This window comes from Lissotriton helveticus, chromosome 5_1 (genome assembly GCF_964261635.1).
Source record: "Lissotriton helveticus chromosome 5_1, aLisHel1.1, whole genome shotgun sequence".
In the NCBI taxonomy this organism is placed as follows: Eukaryota; Metazoa; Chordata; class Amphibia; order Caudata; family Salamandridae; genus Lissotriton; species Lissotriton helveticus.
Genome location: NC_136065.1, coordinates 813,456,895 through 813,469,898, shown reverse-complemented (window position 1 = coordinate 813,469,898; position 13,004 = coordinate 813,456,895). Strand labels below are relative to the sequence as shown.

Below are 13,004 nucleotides of genomic sequence, written 5' to 3'. Positions count from 1 at the left end.
CCCAAAGAGCTACTGACTTCGCTTTCTCTGTTGCCCTTCTAGGTTTGCGAAAGGGGAAGGACTTTGCTTGTCAGAACTTTAAAATGTAGATGCGTTCTTGCTGAAGCATGGGTCAAATTATGCAGCAGTGTTGACTAAATTGTGCAACAAGAAAAAGCAAAGTATGCAGCATAATGTGGCACATTATGTGATAGTATTAGTTCATTATATTGATATTTTGATATTTTTACGCTTGCTAACACTAGACATAGATTGCACTTCATTGGGACCAGTAAAGCACCTGAATATAGCAATAAGCAATCAGAAGGTGACCAGTCAACCTTAGGAAAGAACCTTCCACTCAGCGCCACCACATGTCAATGCAATTTTATAACTTTTGAACCATTTGAGCTAAAAACAACCTCTTTAAAAATCTGCAGATTATGCAGAAGATAATGGATTATGTGGCAAATGCGGCAAATCCATAACTATGCGAAAAATGCCACGCCTGCACAATCACAACATTCCAGTGGCCCTGCCCATAGGTCTCTGCTCAAGGAATCATTCTATCACTTGTAACAATCGACATACAAATTATTGTGCTGTGAATTAATGAGTAGAATGTTTTTTTCATATAGCCAATGGAAAGATAAAACATATTTTAGTTTAACTTTTTCTATTAATTTATTTTTTATATAATACTGCAAGTTAGTAATGGCCTCCGAGTAGGAAGAAATAAAAACTAAAAAACCTGAAAACATCTGTATGCTAATTATAAACACACTTTCATCCTTTGCAAAGCGTTTCCGTTATATCACTTTTTGCAACTCCTAGGTACCTTGTGAGGGAAGCCTGCAGCCTCTTTAGTGTGAGTAAGTGAAAGTGTTCAGGATGTCTGTGCAGTTCATTAGCACATCATAGCAGCTACTATCCCTGCTGATTTCACACCTGTCCCCATGCCTGAAACTAGAGCATGTCAATGGCTAAAAATTAAATAAAACAACGTGGCAGGGCACAATGGGGCTTCAAGCCACTGTGAGACATTAGGATGAAAAACGCTAATTTTATGGCACGACACGGAGGCCAACATTATGCAATAAATCCTTTATTACCACCACTCAGCAGCAAGAGGAAACACAACATGTTCTTAGAACAAAGAATATAGAACTCCTAAGAACATTCTAAACCCAACAAAACTCCTTTACTCCATGTACTCTTCCTTCTTTTATTGCTGCTGCTCAAAGAGATAAGTACAATTTTTTAATACACTGTAGTGTAAAATTATTTAAAGAAATTACAAGGCTTGGATAAATGGGAGGTTTTGAAATATGTTATTATGACAAGTTGAATTTATGAGTTTGAACAAATTGATTAATTGAATAATTTAAAAAAGAGGAAGAGGAATGATCTTTAAAGGGGAATGCCTTTAGTGTGAGTTAATTTCAGGGAAATGTCTTGATAAATGTTCAGTATCTTTAAATTTGAAATATTTATTAAACGAGAATCAGAATGTTTTGAAAATGTTGGTTTCAGTTTAAATGTGACATTATTTAAAGCAAATCCGTAGTAAACGAATTATTGAATGTTATGGGGAAAATGAAGTTTATAAAAACTAATAAATCTTCGGTATTTAAATAAGTTGAATAAACGGGCTCAAGCGCACTGTGATTTTTATGTGCGGAGCTCGACCGCTTACCGTTTTTACTGATGATGCGTGTGAGACGTGTAGAGCTCGAGCGTTGAGACGGCTCGAGCCGAGTTTGCTCACGTGATAAGCGTTTATGTTTTTCTCGCGCGTGTTTGGAATTTGGGCTTTTGAGGCTTCTGTAGTTACAGCGTAGCTAGGAAACGATGTAATCAAGAAGCTACGGAGGTTTTTCTTTTAGTCAGAGGCGCACAAATCTTTTGGTGTGAGAGAATCGATGTATTAGCGAGGTGTTTTTTAGAACGGATTGTGGAAGGAGTTAGGAGTTTAGAAATCGTTTTGTGAGTTAATATTTTAGGCTTTAAGGAGTTTAATTTATTTTTGGTGTGTTTAACTTTTTGAGGTTAAAAAAAAATGGAACAACGTGAAGGTTCAATGGAAGAAATGTTGAATAAGGCAATGGAAATGATTACTAATGAAGTATCATTACGCATGGAAAAGAAATTAGAAATGATGGCTGCATCAAAGGCAGGTGGGCATGAGGAAGAACGTTTTTATTCAGCGCAAGAAAATAATTATGCGCAGAGATTGGGAAAAAAGGCTTCAAGGAAAAGAAAACATGTTTCAGGAAGAGAGGAACATGGAAAGAAAACTTCATATGTTGAACATGTTTGCTGTTCGGACAGGCAAAAAGAGGATGCCACGGGCAATAAAGAGGGGCATGTAAGAGGCCCGAGAGAGATGAAACAGGAAAAAGTGAACGTAAGCACAAATACGTTGTGTGTGAGGATTCCTCTGAGAGTGCAGAGGTGGAAATCAGTTGTAGTTCGGATTTTGATTCAGAATAAGAGTCTCAGGTTAAAAGAGTAAGGAAGGAAGATTTTGCTTCAGAGGGTAAGACTATTAAAGATCCAATGGGAGATAACATGTTCGATCCACTTCTTATAAAACACCCTTTTTCACTGGAGTGGACTCCTTCGGATCATGTTGTGAAATATCTTGAATATTGGATGAGAAGAGAAATCCCTAAAGAGGTTAGGGTGAGACTTAGATCTGAATGTCCACGACCATTGGTGGATAATAAGGTGTTAGTGACACCGGAACTTGATTCAAAGATGATAGCTTTTATTGCTAAAGGAGGGCGTGATCCGAGGAAAGGAATAGATAGAGGGTTAAAATCCTGTCAGGATAGATTACTAGATGTAGTTGGCCCAGTATCAAAAACTTTTGACATGGCAGAGGAGGCCTATGTTAATAAATGTGATGTTGATGTACAGGAATTAAGAGAGTGGATTCAAAGGGTTGTTTGTTTGTTGGGAAACGATAATACAGCCTTATCAATAGAAAGGAGGAAAAGTTTGTTGCTCAAAATTGACCCAAAATTGGTAGACCTTGCCATTAAAGAAGAAGGCCCATTGGCTAAAGGGCTTCTCTTTGGTGATGAGTTCATAAAGGAATTATCAAGATATGTGGGTGCGTTTAGCAGCCTACAAAAATCACAGAGAGAGATAAAGAAAGTTTTTAATGAGCGTGTTTTTGGCTCGGCCGGGAGAACGAGGAGCCGGTTCCCTGGCCGAGGTCAAGGTATTACAGGAGGCTCATTTTCAAGAGGTTATGGAAGAGGCTACCAAGGTCAGCAATACTTCAGAGGAGGATTTTTTCCTCAAAGACAACGTGGTAGAGGAAGATTTAACAGAGGAGAAAGATGAGGCAGAGGAGCGAATGGTAAGTCAAGACCTTTCTGTTATCCACTTAAAATTGGGCGGCAGACATGCCCAATTTCTAGAAGCTTGGAGGACAATAAAAAGGATCCTTGGGTGTTGGAAACTGTTCAGGGTTTCAGGATAGAGTTCATAGCAATGCCGGTGCAAGAAAGGGTTCCAAATCCAATAATGTTTGGAAAAGAACAATTGGATTTAATAGATGTAGAAGTGAAAGAATTGATTCAGAAAGGTGCAGTTGTGGAAGAGAGAGAAATTGTGGAAGGATTTATAAGCAATATTTTCATGGTGGAGAAAAAGGACAAAGGAGGTATGCGTCCTGTAATAAATTTGCGACAATTGAATGACTGGGTGGTTTATCACCATTTTAAAATGGAGGAAATACATCTTTTGAAGGATGTGTTGGCAAAGAAGGATTTGTTGACAAGACTAGATCTGAAGGATGCTTATTTAACAATTCCGATTTGCAGGGAACATCAGAGATTTTTGAGGTTTGTCTGGAGAGACCAGTTATGGAAATTTGTGTGTCTGCCGTTCGGCCTGTCATCAGCCCCGTGGTGCTTCACAAACGTTCTTCGTCCTGTGGCAGCTTTTTTGACGGAGAGAGGGGTGAGGATGATAATTTATCTAGACGATATTTTACTGATGGATCAGGACAGGGAAACTCTCCTCTCTCATACGGATTTGTCGATCAAGTTGATATAGTCATTAGGTTTTGTAATAAACAGGAAGAAATCTCAGTGTGTTCCAAGTCAACAGACACAATTTTTGGGTTTTGTAGTAGATACAGAAGTGGCTATGTTGAAACTTCCGAAGGAATAATTGAAGAGGATTCGGAAGGAGTTGAGAAATGTCTTGAAAATGGACAGTATCTCATTAGGAATGTTAGCACGCATTGTGGGGCTTTTGTCATCAACAATTCAGGCAATTTTTCCGGGTCCATTGCACTACAGGGCTCTTCAGAGATTGAAAGCTTGTCATTTAAGGAGTGGTTTGAAATATTCAGAAAATGTTTGTCTTTCGCGGGAAGCGAGACAAGAGTTGATTTGGTGGTTGAGAAATATGGAAGCATGGAACGGGCGTGCTATTTTTGGAGAGAATGCGGATTTAACTGTGGAATCGGATGCAAGTTTGGAAGGATGGGGTGCAAGATGCGGTTCCTTAAGTTCTGGAGGTCGTTGGACGATTCAGGAAAGGAATTTACATATACATTCTTTAGAGTTGTTAGCAGGATCTTTTGCTTTAAAATGCTTTGGGGAACAGACTACAAGATGTTCTATGATTTTGAGAATGGACAATGTTTCTGCAGTGCGATATGTGAACAGGATGGGAGGTCCTCGTTCGAAAGGTTTGGCGGATATAGCAAAGATTTTTTGGGAGTATTGTTTGGAAAGGAATATTTTTGTTCAAGCAGAATATATTGCAGGAAACTCGAATTCTGTGGCAGATTGGTATTCCAGGAACTTTTACGATTCAAGCGATTGGATGTTGGACAGAATAGTTTTTATGAAATTAAACCAATTTTGGGGGCCTTTTCAGGTGGACCTTTTTGCGAACAGGATAAACAAACAAGTAGAGAGGTTTTTCAGTTAACATTCAGATCCGGATGCGATGGGTGTAGATGCATTTCTGCAGGATTGGAGAGGTCTGCGGCATACGCTTTTCCCCCTTTTCGATGATAAGCAGAGTGACGGGAATTATCCGGAAGTGGAAGGAAACAGTGGTTTTGATAACCCCGTTTTGGACCTCTCAGGCGTGGTACCCTTTGTTATTGAAAATGAGTGTGGATTTTCCAGTTCTTATTCCTATGTTCAAAGGGATTTTAGGAGGTCCTTTGGGGGAGTTTCACGATTTAGTGGCTTCAGGTCATCCTCTTCTTCTAGCATGGAAAATTGCAGGAGAGTCTGGAGTAAGCCAGGACTTTCATCAGAGGCTTCGAAACTCATTGAGGAATCATGGGCTCCTGGAACAAGGAGGGTTTATAAGTCAGCATGGATTAAATGGAATGGTTGGTGTGTGGAAAGGGGGTTGGATCCCGTTTCGACAGATGTGGTCAATGTCTTGAATTATTTAACAAATTTATTTAAATGTGGTTTGGTATATAGGTCTGTGAATTTACATAGGTCTGCTATTTCTGCAGGGCATGAGTTGGTTAATGGTTTTTCTGTTGGTCAGGACGTTATGGTTAAGAGATTGTTGAGAAGTATTAGACTGACTGTTCCTCCAGGTCCACGATACTCTTCTTTATGGGATCTTTCTATAGTTTTACTTTTATTCGAGTCATGGGAAGACAATATGTTTTTGAATTTGAAAGATTTGACACTTAAACTTACTATGTTGTTGTGTCTTTTATCTTTTAGAAGGGTTTCGAATGTTCGTGCTTTAGAAATTTCAAGTAGGTGTTATACTCCTGAGGGGATATGTTTTTATTTAAAACAAAAAACGAAGACAAATTCAAATTCAGTGTTTTATCCTTATCTTTTGGAGAAAAAAAAACTTTGTGTGGTGCGTTGTGTCAAAGAGTATGAAAGTATTACTAAACCCTTAGGACCTGTTGGGGTAGAGCAATTATTGATATCTTTCAGATATCCGTACAAGGCTGTTTCGGCGCCAACTTTGGCAAGGTGGGTAAAAATGATAATGGAAAAATCAGGTATTGATACTAATACATTTGTGGCACATTCTGTTAGAGGTGCAGCTGCTTCAAAAGCAAGAATTTTAGGAGGAAGTTTACAAGATATTTTGAAAAGTGCAGATCGGTCAACAGATTCTGTTTTCAGGAAATGTTATTTTAAACCAATTGAGAGTGCAGCTCAATGTTTTGTTGATATGCCTTGAACTTGCATAATGTTGGCCTCCGTGTCGTGCCATAAAATGTAGATTTTCCACAGCCTTGGTGGGCTGAAAATCTGGATTTTATTAAGGACACGGAGGCAAATATTATCCCTCCCTTAACCCGAGGCCCTAATAATTTTATATTGTATTTGTGCAGGTCAGAATTCAAGTTAAATGGACGATATGGGATTTTGATTCTTGTCGACGTTTGTAAGAAGAAAGAAGACTTCGTGTTCTGTTCCCAAGTTTCACAGATATTGGATGTTGAAATTGTTTTTGATATATTCTCTTTAAGCAGGCAACGTCAGAAGGAAGAGTACATGGAGTAAAGGAGTTTTGTTGGGTTTAGAATGTACTTAGGAGTTCTATATTCTTTGTTCTATGAACATGTTGTGTTTCCTCTTGCTGCTGAGTGGTGGCAATAAAGGATTTATTGCATAATATTTGTCACCGTGTCCTTAATAAAATCCAGATTTTCATCCCACCAAGGCTGTGGAAAATCTACATTTTACTGTTCACAATGGCCAATGCTGGGCCTAGGGAATCATTGGGTGGGCCTGGCCCACCCTCTAGAACCGGGCCTAGTTGTAGGTATGATGTTACTTATTGTATCACATATCTGGATGCAATGACAGAAACAGCAAAATACAAGTCAGGCGGCACACTATGCTAAATACAGATTTTTAGCATAGGTGTTTTAAAGCCACACACGTTCTTAATTAAGTCGGCCACCCCCCTTTGAGAGACCCCCCAGTTTTTCCATCCCACTTAAAGCCCTGTTGGCAGCTATGCTGCCACTCTATAAAAATCCCCTTTGAAAACTCTGCAGTCTTACCTCACTCGTGACTCGCTCCAGGGTCTCTCGAAGTCAGGCAGTGGTGGTTGCTTCAGCAGCTTGAGCAGTCTCCAGAGCTATCTAATCACCCAGGGATCCGCACTGCCACTGACTGCCCCAGGCCAGAATGAGCGCGAGAGCGCGTAGCGGTGAAGCGCGTGACGTGTCACTGCTACGTCGTTCTCATCGCGAGGGCAGGGCTGGGGAAAATAAATCATGTTTTTTAACGTCGCCCAGGAACGTCGCCCAGGGCCGGTATTGGTAGCGCTCATGCGCTACAACATTGATTGACGGCCAAGAGCAGCTGAGACTGAGCAACCAACGCACATCGTCGTGGCCGCAATTTTGGCAGCACTGTGACCTGGCGCACTAGCAGTTATGATAAACAGCAGCAGGTCAGTGCGCAGCAGGTGCCTTTACCTCATAAGATATTTTTAAATGAAGCCTCTTCATGTTCCATGAATTAAACCAGCAACAGATGAGCTATCATGTTTGTCTCTGTTGCCAATTTAATTATGGTAGAATTGTTTTTATTTTAAAATAATAATATTAAATACATGTATGTCAGACCGTTCATGCCTCCACATCCTTTCTGCTGCCAGCACACATTGACACCCAATGTATTGATTCCTGGAGTCATTTGTTTCAAATACCAACACTGATGAAAATGCAAACATGTCAATAAATATAAATGCCCTGATGCAACAGCTCTCACAGGCCCCTCATTCCCACTGGACTTGAACACATGAAAGCATACCTGTCTGTAGCTGTCCGTGGCGCAGTACACAGCCGGGAGGGGCTTGGAAAGTGCCACTTTCAGAGTTAGGTGGCCGTTTCAGCAGCTCCCTTCGTCAGCGTCCCCTAAATGTACCAGACAAGTGGTAAGCCCCGGTACAGCAGGGGTGTTTTCCTCAACGCGCTACAAGAGCTTGGTTCGATGGTAGCAACCCAGAAGGGGCGGAAGCGAACTGGGCCGCGTGCGCGGCACTGGTGGCCCGTTGCGACCGCGTCGGCCTTTATAATTTATTTGGGGACACTGTTTCACCACCAAATAAATTATAAAGACTGCCCCAGCCGCAACGGGCCACCAGTGGCACGTGCCCGCCCCCAAAATTGTGCCGCCTGGGGCGATATGCCCCCCCCCGCCCCACCTAGCTACGCCACTGAGAGTTAGGTGGCCGTTTCAGCAGCTCCCTTCGTCAGCGTCCCCTAAATGTCCCAGACAAGTGGTAAGCCCCGGTACAGTAGGGGTGTTTTCCTCGACGCGCTACAAGAGCTTGGTTCGATGGTAGCAACCCAGAAGGGGCGGAAGCGAACTGGGTCGCGTGCGTGGCACTGGTGGCCCGTTGCGACTGCGTCGGCCTTTATCATTTATTTGGGGACACTGTTTCACCATCAAATAAATTATCAAGGCCGCCCCGGCCGCAACGGGCCACCAGTGGTATGCGGCCGTCCCCAAAATTGTGGTGCCTGGGGCGGTCCGCCCCCACCCCCTCTAGCTACGCCACTGCGGCAGAATGCTTGGTACGTGAAGGAGAACCATGAGCAAATGCGTGAGGCACAACATAAACCTTATTGGTTTTTAATTCTACTTCTTTTTGTTGTTACTGTGGGGCAAAATCTTTTTAACTGTCAATGGAATGCTAATGAATTTGTGATTTCAGCCTAAGTTTGAAACAAAGGCTTCTCTGGGTAGAGATAGAGGAGTTTCGAGATTGCACCAAGATGAGCGTGGTATCTGTAGTTACAAAGTTAAAGGAAGAAGAAACTGTACTCATTTAGAGCACATTGCTAAATCAGAATGCAAGCCTTTCAGCTTAAATAACAGTTCTTTTGGGCTTTCGCCATTTTCCAATTTTGTTTAATTACATTAAGACGTGAGAAACTGTGACATCCTTGTCACATGATTTTGCAAATTTTTACTCCAGCATCCACAGATGGTTAGGGGACATCCTCTTAGTATGCTTTCACACACTGGTATCTTGTTCCTTATTTGATACAAGTGCATCACGCTACTGGTAATCATTAACCACATAATATGTGCAACAGTAATATGTGTGGATATGGAGCACTCAAATTAAGACCAGATATATTGTAGAAAGCAGTAGAAAGCAAAACGCACTGTCTGACAATGATTCATTAGACTTGCATGTTATACCTAAAATCTCATAGAGATTGGAGTTTGCAAATGTGCTAATTCAAAATGGAATATTACAACATTCCAATGGAGAAATATTAAATCATGGCTATTCAACCTTGCATGCATCAGTAAAAGCAAATGTAACGTCTTCGTTTTTTTTCACTCTTCAAAAATGTTTTTACCTTCACACTTCAACATTGAGCTAAATGTTAAAATGCTGCTGGATTTTGGGAAACACACTTATAGTTTGGTTCTTAAACAAATATGTTTATTTAGATATCCAAATTGAAAAGATACTTTCATTTACATATGCATTACAGAATCTTTTTTATGTTACAGTCTTCTTTAAAATACTCCTGTCCCTCAAGGAAAGTGTGACTAGGTTTGGGATCTATCTCTTTGATGCAGGAAAAAGGAAAATAAAACGGTTTAAAATATATAGCAGGATGCCTCAAGGACTTGTCAAGAATACTTCTTTAGGGCCTCTAATATCAGTGGCGGCTGCTGGCCATTCTAAATGGTCAGGCAGTGCGGGGAAAAATAAATAAAAAGTAAACATACACTTACCTTCTGTTCCCACGCTGCTCTCTGCCCTTCTCTCATGTTATTATCTCCTCGTTAGTCTTTCTCGCCACATGACTAACAAAGTGAGCTTCAGCTCCACACCAGAACCCTCCAAAGCAAAAAGTCAGCCTCCCATGCCACCCATCCCTTCCCAATATGGCCGACCCATTACACACTTGACCTCTATAAGAGGCGGGCCGGCCCAATCCTTCAGCCTGTTTTTTTAGTTCTGCGCTGCAAATTCTCCACAGCGCGTTTCAGGTAAGTGGTGTCTACTGTAGCGGGTACTTGGGTCCTTGGTTGGTGGTCCTGCTCTAGCGGGCTCTAGGGATCTTGGACCCCCTCCCCCTTCCTCCGATTTCCTGTGTGGGCCGGGTAGGCTCTGCCCTAGCAAACCAAGGTTTTGCAGGCGGTGGGGGGGCGGGGTGGTCTGGGACTCTGCTTTGCGGCCCCTACTGACCTCCCGGCTGTGTAGGTGATGTCCTGGTGCCGGGCCTGGGGGCGATTGCTCTTTTAACCTGGGTTTTTGTTTTTCCTTTGTGTTCCCGCTGCCGGTCTCAGGATGAGAGGACGGGGCGCGGTGGCCTCGGCTGTCACAGCCCGCCTCCTGACGCTGAATCGTGCGGTCGCGGTGCACCCCGCTCTGTGTTTTCAGGGTATTCCAGGTACTGGGCCTGTTTTTGGTTTTCCTACGCCTGCTATCTGCTCCGGGGGTCCCGGTGGTCCTTTCTACGTTTTCCACCCATAAGCCCCGTTGGGTTTTTGCGATGCCCTCGGGTTCCGCGCATTGTGGTCCACATGGGGCTGGCACTTGACGCGGGTTACAGCTGGGCTCCGCTTCCGTTTTTGTGTGGGAACGTGTTGCAGTTGGGCTTACCTCCTGCTTGTCATCCGGGGCAGGAGCAGTCCCCGGCGCTGGCTTGTTCTTCTGCTCCTAGGGGGGGTCATGGCTTTCCCGGCTCCAGTTGTGGGCGGTTGCATTTGCCTCAGTCGGCCCCGGGTTGTGGTTGGAGGTGTCTTGCGTACGCGCATGTGCTCCTCCTTGCTCTCCCGCATAAGTTCGGACTCCCTGGCTTGCAGTTGTCGTTGACTGTGGGCGAGTGCTGTTGTGTGCTCTCAGGTCGACTTGTCTACTCTTCCTGGCATTGTATCCGGGTGTTTGCAGGTGGGTACACATTCATGGGCATTTTTTTACCTAAGTCTGTGTTGTGCCTCGCTTTTCCTTCTGTTACTCGTGGTTCGTTTCGGAGTTTGCACTGGTCAGGGGAGGTTTGCCTTGCTTGCCTGTCCCCTTTGACATTTGTCTGTCGTTATTCACAGCACTGGTTCAGCCGGTCCCGCTGTCGGTGGCCCTCTATCTCCCTCTCGCTCCTGCGGTCCCAAGGGGTGCTGCGTGTTCAGCGTGGCTTCTATGTTTCGTGGGGGGGCGTACATTACCATCTTCGGTCTGTACCATGCTGGTCTTGTGTCAGCTTGCTGATCTGGCCAATACGGGGTTGCTTTTTTTCTGGCTTGCTGTGGTTGGGGTTCCACTGTTTTCTCCATTCTGGTCTTGTACGGGGTTCGGTTCCTCCTTATTTCCGATTGGAGTGTCTTTTCATGTGATGCCTTTCAGTCCTTGAGCAACTACAAAAAATAATAAAAAGGTCTCGGTGCTGGCGCTGGTTCAGCGACCACGCCCCTGCAGTTTACCTTCCCGGTGCCGCGGGTTGTCTCGGTGGAGTCTGTTTTTTGATTTCCCATGGGACTCTCTCCTGTTGTCTACCCCTCTTCTGCACTGTTGTGCCCTCTTCACCCCCATCGCTGTCGGTCTCTCCGGTGGTGCCTGCAGCGCCCTGAGCCTGTTCCTCTATCGAGGGTGCATGCCAGTGGGTCCTTGAGGTTCTCCCCATAAGTTCCCGGCACCCTCAGGATTCCGGGTGATGGGATGTTTGGTGTTTCAACGGGCTGGGGTGCGCAGTTCCTCACTCCTGTCTTCTGCCCCACATGCTGGTGTGTGGCCCAGTTGAGTGGTTTTTTTTTCGGGCTCTTCTTGGGCTTGGCTTTTCGTCCAGATCCTGTTGGCTCTCTGGTTTGTCTTGTGCCTCGGTTGGCGCTGGCTCTCAGTCTAGGGTTCGGTGTTCTGCTTTGGGTCCCGAGGTCGTAGGTTTTTCTACCTTTGTCCTTTCTGCCCTGATTGTGTCTGCTCTTGTCTCCCACGTGTGCTTTCATGGTGTCGCATGGTGGTTTTGGTTGTTGCAGTGCTTTTGGGGGCACTGTTGTGGGACTGTCTTTTGCATCCCCTCGCGTCCCAGGCGGCCTGTTTCAGGTTCATGGATCCTGCCTCCTGCCTTGCCGCCCTGCTGTGCCTTGGTTTCAGTTTTGGATCTCGCCTTCAAGGGGCAAGGGTATGCCTGGACAACCTCCCCGGCGGCCTACGGCCATACCGCCCTGAACGCACCTGATCTCGTCTGATCTCAGAAGTTAAGCAGGGCCGGGCCTGGTTAGTACCTGGATGGGAGACCGCCTGAGTATACCAGGTGCTGAGGGGCAAGGGTATGCCCGGTCATCCCTCCCGGGGCTGGACGTGACCAGTGGCGGTTGTTCTTTGAGTGGGCTGCTGCCTTTTGTTGGCATTTGCTGTGTCAGGTCGGGGGTTCGTCTTGCACCTTTGCTGCGGTTGGTCGTTAGCCAGTGCTTGCTGTGGCGCGGTTAGCTGTCTTTTGAGTCCTCCCGTCTTCGGCTGGGTCCTGCCCCCTTCCTCTCATGGTCTGGGCCTGTTTCGGGGTGCTGGCGTGCTGTTCTGGTGCCGGGCACTCCCCCTCGTTTTGTCCTCTGCCCCACTGGTTTTGGGTCCCGTCTTGGTCCCGTGGTTTGGGGTTCTGGTGTTGCTTTCTGCTTCTGCCTGTGGCTCCTCTGGTCCGCCAGGTCCTGTGGACTTGTGGCTAGTCTTGTGCCTCTATGGTGTAGGCTCGCACAGGACTAGGGTTCTGCTCTGGCCTACGTCTTCCTCTGTTTCCTTGTGGGTGCCTTTGGTTGTCACAGTGGTCTCCTTGTCCCTCGATTTCCATTCGACCGTTGGTTGTGCCCCGTGGAGTTGGTCCTGTCTGGGATAGTAGTTGGTGGTGCCCACTTCTTCCCACTTCTTCTGGGCTGTGGGCCGGACGCTCGGTTCCCATCCCTCCCTGTCGGCGGGTAGGTCCTGCGGTCTTCTTTTTCTGGTGCCCTTTCCTGGGTGATTGTGACCTTTCCGGTCTCTCGGGTTGAGGCGGGGCTTTAGTTCCCGATTTGTGCATGGTCGGTGTC

The 13,004-nt window shown here is 45.0% G+C and overlaps 1 non-coding gene across 1 annotated transcript; it reads left to right on the top strand.

Moving 5' to 3' along the window:
* Positions 1 to 12,131: 12,131 nt before the first annotated feature.
* On the top strand, positions 12,132 to 12,250 carry LOC144756824 (5S ribosomal RNA). Its single transcript, XR_013595331.1, has one exon. It is a non-coding gene; the product is annotated as a 5S ribosomal RNA (ribosomal RNA).
* The last annotated feature ends 754 nt before the right edge of the window (positions 12,251 to 13,004 follow it).